We start from the raw sequence: 15,728 nt of genomic DNA, 5'->3' as shown, positions 1-15,728 counted from the left end.
GTTAGAGGTTCTCAAACTTGAGCTCACGTTAGAATTGCATGGAGGACTTAGTGACACAGATTGCTGGGCCCAGGCCCAGAGTTTCTGGCTCAGGAGGTCTGAGGGAGTCCAAGAATTTGCTTTCCTAACAGGCTCCAGGTGATGCTGCTGCTCCAGGGGCGGGTACCATACTTTGAGAATGACTGAGCTAGATAATATAAACCAAAGAACATTAGTAATCAAATAACAGAGGCAAAGGTTCTGTCTTTTGTCCTGAAATTTATTTCCTGTTTTTACCTCATGCTGTACATGTCTTCAATACCAAATTTCCAGATAATAGAAAAGTGCACACTCCAGACTGTTATTAATATTTTTTCTACATGATTTGGAAGAGCTGAATGATTAAGCCAAGTGTCCATTTCTTTTTGTCCTGCATTGTGTACGTGTTGTTACTGTATTAGTCAGGATTCGCCAGAGAAACAGAACCAACAGCATGCACTAAGATATATTCTCTCTCTCTATATATACTATATATATAGTTATGTTTTAATATAATTAAAACATTTTATATATATTTTTTCTATATCTATAGTCTATGTAAAGAATATACATATGTTCTATATGAATGTAGATATAACTACATATATATAGCTATATATATTCTATATTACATGGCTATATATATTCTGTGTATGTATATGCTAAGATCTCTCTCCATATATATCTCTATTATAGATATAATGTATCTCTAGATATCTGCTATAGATATATATCTATAGATCTGTTATAGATACATAATATCTGTCTACATCTAATATCTATTTCTCTATATTATATATGTGTATGTATTTAGATATATATATAGAGAGAGAGATTTATTACGAGGAACTAGCTTACATGATTCTGGAGGCTGGGTCCCATGATCTCCAGCCGTTTGCAAGCTGGAAACCCAGGAAAACCAGTGGTATCATTCTAGTTCAAGTCTGAGAACCAGGGGGACCCATCATGTAAATCCCAGTCAAGGGCAGGAGCAGATCTGTGTCCCAGGTCAAGCAGGCAGGCAGGAAGAAAAAGCGGCAAATCCTTCCTTCCTCTGCCTTTTGTTCTCTTCAGGCCCTCAATGGATTGGATGGGGCCCCCTCACACTGGGGAGGGCAACCCGCTTTACTGAATTCACTGATTCAAATGCTCATCTCATCTGGACACACCCTCACAGACACCTCCAGAATTGCTCTTTAATCTGGGCAGCCAATGGCCAGTCAAGTTGACACATGAAATTAACCATCACAGTGACTACCGCCTAATTTTTTGAACTTGTTATTCTGCTCATCAGAAATTCAGCTTATGCCACAAGCCAAATCTATGCAGCTGACCAACTCTGCTATAAGAATGAAAAAAATACAGTGTTGGGATCCTGGATCCAGAAGCAAGAATAAAAGTATCATCACTGAATGCTCTCAGAGAGTCGATACCATTGTCTTTCATTTTTCATCAAACAATTATCCATGAGTGCCAGGCCTTGTGCCAGGCCCTGAGGAGACATAGCTGAACTGCATATTTTGTCTGATTTAAAATTTTTTTCTTATAACAAGTTTTATTGACATAATTACAGTATAGCCAGAATAATAAGTTTAGGTATAAGACATCAAAGAAAGTGACTGAAAATAAAATATTTCACTCTTTCCTTTTTTTGGCTGAGGAAGGATTTTCAGAGCTGAATAATTCCTGTGTTCTCTCTTCATTTCATGTATAGCCATGGGCAAGGAACACCCAATAAAGCGTTTCTATTCCCATAACAGGTTGTAACTTCCTCTGGCATGGCATAGAACTTCATTTCGTGTGTGCCAGGCAACACTATTTTCCAAAGCTCAAACTAATTATATGAGATTTATCTATGTGGAAACACAGGGATTAAGCAAGCAGGAAAAATAAGGAAAATTTACTTAGTGGCTGTGTTTTACAAAGGATAATAAAAACAAGGGTTCTACAAAACCTTTCCTGAAATAGATACCTACCCAGTGAAGGGAATCATGAGCCTTCCATTGGTGCTTCTTTCCTGGCCTAACAAAAACTGCTACCAATAATACAGAAATACAAAACAGACATCGTTGCCTTTAAGCCAGCACTGGAACCTCATTAACCTTATCTCTTTGACATACTGGTTACTAAGCTTCCTGGTTCTTATTTTCAGATTATTCCTTAATAGAACTGTTGCTAAAATATCTTATCATTGTGGTATGCTAGTTTTTCATGCAAAGTGCATTACTTTAAAAAATGCTTTGAACTTGCAAATAATTACTTACAATTAATTGTTTTGTCTGTAAGCCTTAGTTTTACTTGTCCTGCTTCCCCTCCCCTACTCCAGCCCAGAATTAGTTGTTTTACTCTTATTGCCTAATTGCACATTATATTCTGCCCCAATTTTCACATTACACAATTACTTTATCTGGGAGGAAAAAGAGACTCCAGTGTTTTATTTCCTTTAATATAGAGTTTTAATTTCCTCAATTTGCAATCTTAATATTTATCTTTTTCTTCACAGGCTTATTTGTAATATTTATTATCTGTGATGACCCTAATCTTTCAAACATGAAAAGAGAATCTTGAAAGTGCCACATCATAGTCATCTATTATTTATTTAGATGACAGGCCTTCTGTAATAAATCAGGATAAGAAATGTCTGTTATTTGTTTGGGTTAAAGCAAATTTAGCATATTTTCAGAATTTAATTAGCATCAACCTCTTCATCTTTATTTACCATTCTTCTCCCAGAACAGCCAATATTTCAAAGTAGAGACACTCTTTCTGCTTTGAAAGTTAGTTCCATGGTGGAAATTGGTATCATCCACAGTGGATCCCGGTGCTCTGAGTTCTACTTGAGAGGTAGGGTCAAATCCGACTGTACAGACCCCAGAGCAGTTTCCGTCCCTTCTAAGGCTCTGAATTGCCAGTTACGGTGCAGTAGAAATACTATTGCGTGTTTGGGGTCTGAAGACCTGGGGTAGGTTTGTGGCCCCAAGATTGATGTGTGTGGCCTTTCCAAGTCACTTAACCTCTTTAGTTTCCTATAAATCTCCTCAGTAGCCTCTCCTCTCTTACGGTTTCCCCATATGTAAAATATAAAGGAAAAAAAAAATCAAAGAGGGTCGATTGCTAGAAGACTAAACGAGATAAGAAGGAAGAATGCAAAGAGAAGAATGTGAGAAGAAGCAAGAATGCAAAATATACTTTTATGACACTGTAATATAAAAATTGCCTAAACAAATTCTCAGTGTTGAATGTTGGGACTACCAACAGTGCTGAATAGAATCTCTATATAGACTGATGCTCAATGAATGGAATCTGACTGGAAGGAGAACAAGACGTGGTCTTGAGTTGCATTTGTATGATAAACAGTTTGTCCTTGCATTGTGAAGTTTGTGGAGGGCATACCTCTGTGCACCTCCAGACATCTCTCCACTCTCCTCCACCCTGCCTTCTACCTTTGAGGCTGAGGCTGGTCTGTGTAGATGACATCAACAAGCTCCTTTGTGTTCCAGCTTTCTATCAGGTTTGACAATGGTGGGCACTGGCAGCATATTAGAGGGACGGAGAAGAGTGAAACTGGGGTCTTCTCCTAGATCCTTCTTATGGAGCCCGCCTAGCTTGCCTCACCTCTTAGCCAAAGTAACAACTCCAGACAGGCAACCTCTCCACTCAACCCTTCCTCTTTCTCTGTGTTCCATTACACTTCCTCTTCTTCCCTCTTCAGGACTAAGGGAGGTTATTGTCCCCAGATGTTGCTAGCCCTGAGATACTGCATATCATTGTGGTTTCCTTATACCCAGTCAATAGGCACCGCATTAGATTCATCAAATTACCCTCTTGTATTTGAGGGGGAAGTGTTGCTTTTCTTTTTTCTGCCTGTACAGGGAGGATAAATGAAGGTAATTGGAGAGCGTTGTTTAATGTTATAAACTAGATTCAGAGATAGTTCAGAGGTTTTTCTGTTTTCTAGACATTCATTTTACTGGGGGAAAACAGATATACACATAAATATTCCAAAAGGTGGTGAAAGACTCCAAATCTGGGGCTGCACAGAGGCCTTAGCAGCCTGTAACCCCCTCTCCCCCAACATAAGCAGTGGCAGTGACCAGTGTGATTGTTGCAGCCCTCCTTGGGTCAGACTCCTGTGGTCTGTCACTTTCACCACTGCAACAACCTCCCATTTACTCTCTCTGCTGCCCATCTGGTAAAAACCGCTCCTCTGTTTGCATCATGCAGTGATGTTTCCTGTTGGCCTTGGGATAAAATGCTATCTTCCTAGCATGATAAATATGGTGTTCTCCTACATTTGGCTCTTGCTTACTGCCTGGGTCTCACCTTAAACCCTCACCTGTATTTGACAATTCTGCAAATTAAAAGCCTAGTGATTTCCCAGGAATGCTTTCTGCTGATGATCATTTGTGTGTCTGCTGCTGCTATTTCCTCTGCCTGGAACTGAACTCCAGCCTGTCTGATGAATTGTTCCTCATCATCTAAACATAGCTCACAAAACATCTACTTTAGAAAGACTTTTCTGAAAATTCCTTCCACTACCCTCCTACCTCACCTAACATAAACATCCCTCTACTCTGACCCATAACATCCAGCGTACTTATCATTCTTTACGTCTGACACATTGCATGTGTTCTTCCTTTTAGGTCTGTCTTAAATTGCATGTCATTAAGCATAAGCACCAGCCTGATACCTTAAGACATCATCAAGACCTAGTCATTAATTAGTTTTTAATTAAATCCATTGATTAATTGAATTATTTAATGGACCACTTGTTATAGATAATAGAGAAATTAACTGATTGATTAATTGAATTAATTAATTGAACTCATTGCCTTTAACCTCTATTCTCACCAAACAAAACACAGCCTGAATTTGGGGCAAAAAGTCAGGCACCAAAATGGAAAGCACTGCTCTATAGCTCTATTGTGAGGCAGAGAGCTTCACTTTTTGATATTCTTTCAGTCCATACTCAGCCTCTCCATCCTTTGTTGTAGAAATCCTGGCCCACACACACGTGTTATTCCATTGTGTATGGGCCCGGGAACCAGGCTTCCTGAGTTCACATCCTGGCCCTTCTGTGGACTAGCTCTGGGACACTGGTCAGCTCCCAAACCTTTGAGTTTGTTTCTGAATTGATTAATTTGGAATCATGTTAGGATGTGCTGCATCAGTTTGCTTTGAGGATAGTAGTGTGTAAACTGGTGGTTTACCAATTTAAGACCCATGTGGAAATAAATACAACAGGATTCCTAACCCACATCATATCCAGAAATAAATTCTATGTGGATTAAAGACCTAAGTAGGGAGATCAAACTTTAGAATTTTTAGAAAAAAAACCATAGGTAACAATCTTTATAACCTCTAGACAGGAAATGACTATAAAATAGACACAATAAGCACAGACCATAGCATAAAGATTCATAAATTTGAGTATTATCAAAAAAATTATTCACAAACTATTTTTTTTAAAAAAGCCCAAAGACTGAGAGAAGATATTAACAATACAAATAACTAACAAAAGATCAACATCCAGAATGAAAGCAACCCTGACATATTAATAAGAAAAGCATGATAGCCTGATTACAAGAAGAGCAAATGTAAGAACAGAAATGTAGAGGAGGAACAAACCTGAATACCCAGTAAACATGGGAAAGTGTACTCCATCCCAAGAGTAATAAGTGAAATGGCATTTAAACACAATTAAATTCTAATATACACCTATCACATTTGCGAAAATGTCAAAATTTGATGATATCAACTGTTGAAGAGTACGTGGAGTAGAGCTCATCACGCATTACTGTACCTACTTTGGAGAATAATTTGGTAATACCTAGGAAAGCTGAAGAAGTGACACATTTGGCCATAACCAGTATGGTTGAAAATATTCATTGCCTACATAGCATTTCAATTCCTCGGTATATGTTCTGGAGAATGTCCTGCACATTTACACATAGGCTTTGCATAATATATAGAGAAATGATATGTGTTGTAGCAGGGGAAAAGAAGCCTCACCAAGGAGAACAAAAGTTTAAATAAACAGTGATGTTTTCTTAAAAATGAATAGATAAATAAAATGTGATGTTTTATTAAATTTGAATAATTTATAATAGTGAAATTGAATCGAGTTACACACTCAAAATGGATGAATATCACAGTATAGATTTGAGTGAAGTTTTCTGAAGAATGTATAAAGTACAATGCTATATACGGAAGTTAACATACAATAAATTTTGCTTCATATTATATGAGATAAACACATATAGTAAACATACTAAAAATGTTGGAGATATTAAGCATTGAATCTTGAATATTAGTTACTTGTGACGATGGGGTGAGAAAAGAGAGTGCATTCATGGAGTTTTCAGCAGATTTTAATTCTGTTGTTAACACGTTCTTTCTTGAGGTAGATGTTTTTAAAAAATTATTCTTAATATTTTCTGCATATTTAACACTATCATAATTAAAAATAGGTGTTATAATTAAGGATTTTAGTGAGAATTAAATGGATCGTGCATGTCACACAATTAACACAGTGTTAAACGTGCAGAATCGACATTCAAAAAGATTCAGCTCCCTCTGTTTCTTGTTTATCTTATAGGTAGGAATCACTTTCTTCTGCATTCTTTTGTCTGTATTTTGATACGTAGGGAATCTGAGGGTGAATGTATGGGATCTAACTTATAGCCTAGATTCAAGCTTTGATGTCAGTCAAACTGATCTGTCATTTAGGGTCAATCGCTTAACCTCTTTGAACTTTGATTTTCCTCCATCTGAACAGTAATAAGAGAAATTGGGTTTATATTCCAAATTTAACTTTTTATTGAGGTATAATTGATATATAATGATACACTTAATGGTATGTTAATTTAATCCACATAAAGTTTTTAGTGTAGACTCTGGCCCAAAATAAAATTCATTATTAATCTGTTGTTATCAGCCAACAAAAATCACATTACTGGTTAATGACATAGTTAAGTCCACTAAGATTAACGGCTGTCATTTATGAGTTTTGGCACATGCACTGTGCCAAATTACATTTTTCTTATATTAAATCACTTAATACTCACAACTGAAGCGTTAGATACTATCATTATCCAATTTACAGATACAGAAATGGAAGCCTAGGGCCTAAATGAGCCCAGAGATAAAGTAGAAGAATCTCTATACAAATCCATAGGGTTGGCTCCAAAGCCCAGTATTTTAAGCATTAAATTCTTCTGTCTGCTAGCACCATGTTCTTTCTCGGATGCCATCCTGCTGGCTTCCTAACATAGAGTAATGGTGGAAACAGGAAATGTTGCCTCTATTCACTGACCAATTAACTCATCCTCTTGTGACAAAAGTGAAGCCTTTATTATTTTTTTTCCTTCTTCCTATGGATTAATGCTCATTTGGTCCCAAATTAGTACTACACTTAGAGGTGATTACTAACATAGTTTTTGTCCACTGGAGGTTGAGTTCACCAGTTAGTTCCAGCGGTGCTTCTACATAGGGGTCTGTTTCTTACAAAAATCTGATGGAAGTCCATCCAAAAAGTGTAGGTTATTTGGAGAATTAAATCTGTTGCAAATGATCTAACTGGAAATTTATTTGGAGTTAACTGTGTTTGCTTTTTTATAAAATATTGTTTGGGCTTTGTATAAATAGCTCAGTGGAAAAAAAAATCAATGAAACCAGTTGTTTGGCATTGTATCAGTAAATGACCGGCTGATTTCTTGAACTTTCAACCAGAATTTGTTCCATATAAACTATATTTTTATTCTATGAAAAGAGCAAATTACACAGTTTGAAAAACACAACAAAATTTTCCAGACATGTGTTTGTGTACTGGGAGGAGGATATATGATGACTACTGCATTCATGCAGAATTGCTACCGTCAGCATTTCCAAAGTCTTATTTCATCAGAGTTTACAGAGACACTTGAAGCCACTGTCTGGAAGGTGAGCAGACTATCAATCTCCCCATCACCCCAAATCACATGCATCCTATATCAGGAAGAACAAAACCATTCTATATTTGGTTGCTTAGATCTGCTTTGAAATTCTGTAGGTCAGACTTACATAATGCCATGAATATTAATAGAAAGAAACTGTATCTATTAATCATCTCTTTTTTTTTTCAAGGTGCAAAGGACTAATATGCAGACCACAGTAACTATGAGCTTAGGGCAAGGTGACTAGTTATGTCCAAATTATTACCAGTCTTTAACTATGTGTAGTGTGAAGTCTTCTAGGCTTCACTAGAGTGTTTTTTTTCCCTTGAGTGTTCAAAGATATGTCATGTGACTTATTCTCTTGATTATTTTTTCACGTTAGACTGAAACACACTGAGTTGTTCTGGTCATCAATACCTATTTTATAGTAGCAGTCATTCTCCAATGATATATGCCCATGGCATGAGTACAGTTCCGCCAGCACATAACTCCCTACCCCATCCTTGCACCATGTGGAGGTTTAAACATTTCATGATATGATACATTACCATGCATCTTACTTATCTTCTTATATTTATACTGTCATAGTCTCTGAATAATATGTTTTTATTCTATCCACAGATATAAATCTTTGAGAATATGTATTTTTAATGGTGTTCTTCTTTAGAAGCATTTTAGTTATACAAAATGGTCTCACTGAATTTATGAATTAAGAGCCGAATAGATTGTTGGTTATGTAGAATTTATGAGCTTTTGCTGAACTTTAGTTTGAATGAAGCTGACTACACCAGCCTCATCAATTTTCAAACTCCCATTACCGGCTTTCTTATGAACAAATCTTAACAACTTGTTTGTTGTGGTGGTGGTTGCTGTTGTTGTCTGTTGTTGTGCTTAATAATGAGAATTTTGCTGGAGAGGCACCACATGAATCATTTATTCAACAGCCCATATGTTCCAGACTATTGGCTGAGCAATGAAAGTACAACAACAAACAAGACAAAGTCCTCACTCTAGTGGAGCTTACGTGTTTGTGGTGAAAGGAGACATCTAACAAGTAATGTCATTTATTTTCCCTTAGCTCCCTTAAATGAAGCAGTGAGCCCATTGCTTTCCAAACAACAAAATTTGTACTGCCTTTAACTACATGAATATGGAGTTTCCTTTCAGTGTATCCAAAGAGAGATGCCAAGTCTTACAGTTTTGCAGCTAGTTAGTAGCATGCCAAAGTCCTAATTGAGAAGGGCTGGACTGTTTGTTGTCCATGGTCCTGAAGGCATCCAATGGCTACAGAATAGATGGGAACATTGCTATTTATTCAACAGTTGGGCAAAATGTTTAGAAACTTTACAAATCATTAACTGGATTCCAAAAATGTAAAAGCAAACACTGCACAGTCATGGCCCTCAAAATTTTCACAGTCTGGGTAAGAAAACTGACCTATATCATTATGTATTAATTTTTCAAACAATTGCTTCAATTCTGATCTAAGAATGTGCTACACAAGTAGCTCAAATGATAGAATAAAATTAGCTGTTGATTATGGACAAGAACCATACTGATTAATATTCTTCATCTAACATTTCTACTATTAGTGTATTTTTGTTACAAGTGATAAAGGAATAAATGTTTTAATGATGGGTAAGCTTACTTTCTTAACCGGTTAATTGCAGTGGTGTTGGATACCTATATTACTTCAGGACTTCATGGGAAGGTAAGCTATAATTTCACAGTGATGTAAATTTTGTTCACTACCATGGAATCAAGTATTAAATACATTAGGAATATGAACTATAATAATTTTAAAGAGATACTTTATAAATCTAACTTTTAAATTGTTATTTTTAATGCAGTCACTACTTAATATATGACACATCACAAGTTATTAAGATAGTCAAAACTTGTGTAGTGAGCACATAAAATTATATAAGACAGGGAATAATGTAGAAATAATGAACACATATGCAAGTCCTGGGTGAAATTTTCACATGGGACGAGAGTTCCAAAAGTCCCTGGGTCACAAAAGCTTGACATGAATCCTGAATATTAGTAGGGACAATTATAAGATTTCTTTAAAAGGAAGCATATGGGACCATATACAGGTTAATTTCTTGAATATTTATAGATTTCTGATAGAATATGAATGTTGATGAAATATTCAAGTAAATATTGATGAAAGAGAAAGCCAAAACATGCTTCCCTTACGTTAGCACAATGTGAGCAATATGTGAATAGCTTGTTCAACGGGAGACTATATTTTTAACGTAGGAAATTGAAAGGAGTATGGCTGTTCATTGGGTTGGTTTTTATCATATGACAAAAAGCATCCCAGAGAATATTAATACTCTTTATTGCAACACTCTCACAGTGGAAACATCAGGACCATAATTCCACAAACCTAATGATTGTTGTCCTTATTATTACTTATCTAAATGGACAAAAGTGAGTTTGAACATCTGTACTGGAAAGATGTACATTGCGCCTTTCTGTTTCTTTATTGGAAAAAGAGAAAACTGAAGTGGCATATTTCTCATCCTTTCTGTCCTCTTTTCCAGGGGAGATAAAATCCTTTCCCCTTTCCATTCATGCTTCAAGCATGAGTTCTTCCAAATCATTGGATTGGAAGAAAAGAGAATTTAAGCCAATAGTGTTTCCTCTGAGATATATTTGGTGAGATTTTATTCCCCAGATTCTTTATCTGTGCCTGTCTCTCTCAACCAAAATCACTAGCATTGTGCTCATAAAAACTTCGCTTCCAAGGAATATCACTATATTAACAATATATTTATTATATAGATCAGAAATCATCAAAATGCTCAATGTCGACTTTCAACTAAATAGATAATGTGATTTAAAACATATGGTATAATATATGTGTAAAACTTCTCAATTTACTCTTCCACTTTTTATATAACAATAGTTTTTAATTTCATGGCAACTTAGATACCATTTTAATGGTTATAAAATATTCTATTATACAAATTTATCATAATTTATCTAACCACTTTTTTTTGGAAAAAAGTATTTTTTTCCAATACTTTGTTAACATAAATTATCCTGTGGTAAAACACAGTACATAGTTAAGTGCACATTTTCACTCCTTGGCTGATTCGTTTTTTTCCTCTGATATCATAGAAATCTCAAACACTACGTGATGGAAGGATTATATGCCCAGGTCTCAGAATAATAGAATTAAAATTTAGATTTCTTTTCACGCCTACCCAAGTTTAATTACCCTTATACTTCTAATAGGAAAGTTTACTCTTGCATCCATTCATTCATTTAAAAAAAATCATTCGATGCTTATTATCTTACCACATTTTTTCAGACACTTGAGATATATCAATGAAGAAAAACAGATAAAAGTTCTTGCTGTCACGGGGGTCTCTTCTTTTCAGAGACTCTGGTCTTATAGACTTTCTTGACTGGTAAATATGGCATGTGACCTCTGGGCACACCCTGGTCACGTCATGTATTTGTGTCAGGAGATGGTATAATTCTGTTGCATTAGGTTGTGGTGGGAAGCAGGCACCAAGAGATCTTCTTTGGCAGGTCACCAAAACCTTGGGGAGGGAGAACAGCAGTTTAAAGTCTCTGAATACTCCATATTTTAAAAGTACCCCATACCCAGGATTGCAACTAAATATAGTCCACATATTTGCAAGATGCCAGTGGGAATTTACCTTTAAATGTAAGAATTTGAGCTTTTGCCCTGGAATGGCCATATAATACAAATTTAGAATACAAATTCAAAGGAAAAACTTGATCTACAAAGGTGAATTCTTTTTTTTAGTGCTAGATCCTAACTATAAAACCAGTATTGTTGCACTTGTTTTCTTAATTTTTTAAATAATCCTAAACATGCAAAATAATTGTAATGATTAAGCAATGTTTTGCAAATATTCTCCTTTAGATTCATTAGACACCATTTTAAATTGTGGCTGATGTAATATTTATGTCTTGGGCGCAATCCCAATAAAAATCAGAAGCCTGTTGTTTCAGGAATGGCAATGTGTTAGTTATATAGAGAGCAAATATAATCTATAGGTATTTTATTTGACACCTAAGTACCAGATAGCTGGGAAGATACACAGAAATATTAGCTCCTGCCCTCAAAAACAAATTCACAGTGAATTCGCAAGATATAATAAAATGATATAAGAATTACATAAAAATATGAAGAATAGATAATTATCTAACAGTTTCCAAAAATAATTAGAGATACCTCATAAGTATATTCTCAGAGTGCTCACCAACAGCTTTTCAGTTGCTAAGGAGATAAATCATATGAAAATTGGCTCACAGGCCAAGGAAATCCAGAGATGCATCCACCTTCAAGTATGGATGGACCCAGAGGCTCAATCGATGTGTTCAAGGAACCGTGTCTCTCCATTTTTTGTCTCTATTTTCCTCTATGTTTTATTCAACGTCAACGTCAACTCTTTCCACATGGTGGTAAATTGCTACCAGTAGATTATGGTCACATTCCACCACATTTAGGGTAACAATTAGCAACTCCACGGGAAAGATACCTCCTCTTTCCCAATAGTTCCAGCCAAAGTCCTGAGGTGTCACTTACTGCTCCATTTTGGGTGATATATTTAACCTTGACCCAAATAATATGACTGACTTGCCAAGTTTGGATCAGAGGCCAATCATTATAACTGAAGGCTTAATCACTCTCAAGTGAACCACAGTTGGATGCTGGGGGAGGAGTGTTCCCTATGGAACAAATTACTCAACACAAGAAAGAGGGAACGGATATTGAGCATGGAAATACAGAAGCCTACTACCATATATTTTCCCATTTAATCCTTGCAACCACCCTCTAAGCTAGAAATTATTTTCTCCACTTAAAAATAAAGAAACTGAAGATAAAAGATGGTAAGTAATTTTCACAAAGCCATCATGCCTATAGGTGATGAATATGAGATTCAAATTCTGTCTGACTTCATAGTCCATGCCTTAACTGCTATACAACATTGCTTCCAGTAAATTTATTTCTACTTATTTTTTAGCACAGTATTAGATTCACAGCAAAATTGAGCAAAAGTACAGAGATTTTATATATACCGCCTGTTCCCACATACACACAATTCCCCCCCATTATCAACATTCTCTAATACAGTGGTATATTTGTTACAATTGATGAACCTACATTGACGTGTTATTATCACTCAAAGTCCATAGTTTCCGTTAGGATTCATTTTTGGTGTTGTGCATTCTATGGGTTTTGACAAATGTGTAATGACATTTATCCACCACTATAGCATCATACAGGGTAGTTTCAGTGTTCTAAAAATCTTCTGTGTTCCACCTAGTCATCTTTCCCTCCTTCCAACTCTTGGCAACCACTGATATTTTTACTGTCTCCATGGTTTTATCTTTTCTAGCATGCCATATACAGTCATGTGTCACACAGCAATGTTTTGGTCAATGATGGACCACATGTACAATGATGGTGCCATAAGATTAGTACTGTATAGCCTAGGTGTGTAGCAGGCTATACCATCAAGGTTTGTGTAAGTACATTCGATGATGTTCACACAATGAAGAAATCGCTTAAGAATGCATTTTTCACAATGTATGCCCATTGTTAAGCCACATATGACTGTAGTTGGAATCATACAGCATGTAGCTTTTTTAGATTGGCTTCTTTCACTGAGTAATAAGCATTGAAGTTTCCTCCACATCTTTTCATGACTTAATAGCACATTTCTTTCTAGCATTGAATAACGTCCATTGTCTGGAGGTACCACAATTTGTTTTTCCATTCACCTACTGAAGGACAGCTTGGTTACTTTCAAGTTTTTGCAATTATGAATAAAGCTGCTGTAAACATCTGTGTGCAAGTTTTTGTGTAGACGTGTTTTTGACTCCTTTGGATACATACTAAGGAGTATGATTGCTGGATCATGGGTTAAGAGTATGTTTAGTTTTGTAAGAAACCATCAAACTGTCTTCCAAAGTTTGCATTGCATTCCCCCAGCAATGAATAGGAGTTCCTATTGCTCTACATCTTCGCAGCATTGAGTGCTGTTAATGTTTAGGATTTTGACCACTTTAATAGGTGTGTAGTGGTATCTCATTGTCGTTATACTTTTTACCTCAGTAACTGGTAAACAGATGGGCAACTAAATGTTCCAGATCTCCCATTCAGCCTCAATTTTTCTGCAAAGGTTCAGATCAGAACACCTTTCCCTTATATTCCTTTTTCCTGTTAATTTTATACTGCTGTAGGACTTTTCAGATTCTGTTTAGAATTTTGATGTCCTGCAGTAAGATCCAAGGTAATAGCATTGCAATATCAAGCAGCTTATCTTTTTGTTTGGTTCTCAAAGAGAGCTCTTTAACTGTGAACGTCCTGAGCACAGAAGTTTTGCTTTGTTTGACTCGGTTTCCCTAAAGCCTCGGACAGTCCCTGGCACATGGTAGGCATTCCTCAATATGCTTGGGAAAAATAAAATTAAAACATTTCTGATTCCATGAGGGCAAATGTTATCATGAATTTCAAACCTGTGCACATCACACACAGATAGACCTAATATAAGTCTCAGATCTGCCTTTTGTTTCAATATGTCCTTGGTCAGGTGGCTAAAACTCTTTTGGGCTTTAATTCCCTTATCTGTAACAGGGAGATAATAGTATCTACTTTTGAGGATTATTTCAGAGAAAGTGAGATGATGTGTGTAGAGTCAAAGCAGGGTTTCTGGCACATAGAAAGCATGTAATCAATACAGACTATTATTAGTATAAATTATTCCATGGCCCATGGAATAGTGCTAGAAAAAATATTTATAAATACTTCACAAAAAATTAGTTATTTAATACTGTAGATACATATGCATGCAACACACATGCAGGATTCACGTGTATGTATGTCTGAATGCTGAAGTCAGCCAAATTTCCCCACAGTTCAGCCAATCTGTATCTATAACACGAATCGATTTGATAAGAGTAAAATGCTGAATCTATTTTGTGAATAAATCTTGTGTGCCAGTTGCCCTACAAAAAAATTTACTTGACTAAAAACTTTATATTTTAAAACCCATTGCCTTGTATAGATGACTCATATAATTCTTGCTATCACATTAAGAAAAGCTGCTTTTGGTTCACAAATCAGCTTTCATCTTTACTATTAACTTCCTTCTCAAAAGTATTTCTCCATCATTTATTAACATACGATTATTTAAAAAGTTGACAAGTTGCTATGGTAAATAATTTTATCAGAATTTTATTTAACTATTGTGTTAGTTGGAAGATTTTCAGTTACAACTGGTTGAAACCGGCTTAGGTGAGAGAGAGAGAGAGAGAGATTTATTGGATTATGTAATTGAAAAGTTCAGGCCTTTGAGGCAAGCCTGCATCAAGGGATAGAATCAATGCCGCCTCTCGATCTCTCAGTTTAGTTTCTTTCATTTTGGCTTATTCTCAGGCAGGCTTTCCTTTTGGGATGGTAAAATAAATAGCATCATCTCCAGGTTTGCATGATACCAGCTCAGTAACTCCACCGGAAAGTGAGCTTCCCTGGAAGTTCTATAAGAAGTCCTGGCATTGAACGCCTTTGACCTGCCTGGATCACACACTCTCCCCAAAGCTGGTCATGGGGCTGAGGTAGGAATAGTGCTCTGATGTGCCACACTTGGATCATTTTTCTCTTTTAGGAACAGGAGACAGAGTCAACCTGAATTGAACCACGTGGACCCAGAGTGAAGAAATGGTGGTCCCCAAAATGACAACGTGAGTGCCTTTAGCTTAAGAAAACTGAATGGATTTTGG

This window comes from Equus caballus, chromosome 14 (genome assembly GCF_041296265.1).
Source record: "Equus caballus isolate H_3958 breed thoroughbred chromosome 14, TB-T2T, whole genome shotgun sequence".
NCBI lineage: Eukaryota > Metazoa > Chordata > Mammalia > Perissodactyla > Equidae > Equus > Equus caballus.
This window is presented reverse-complemented; position numbering follows the sequence as displayed.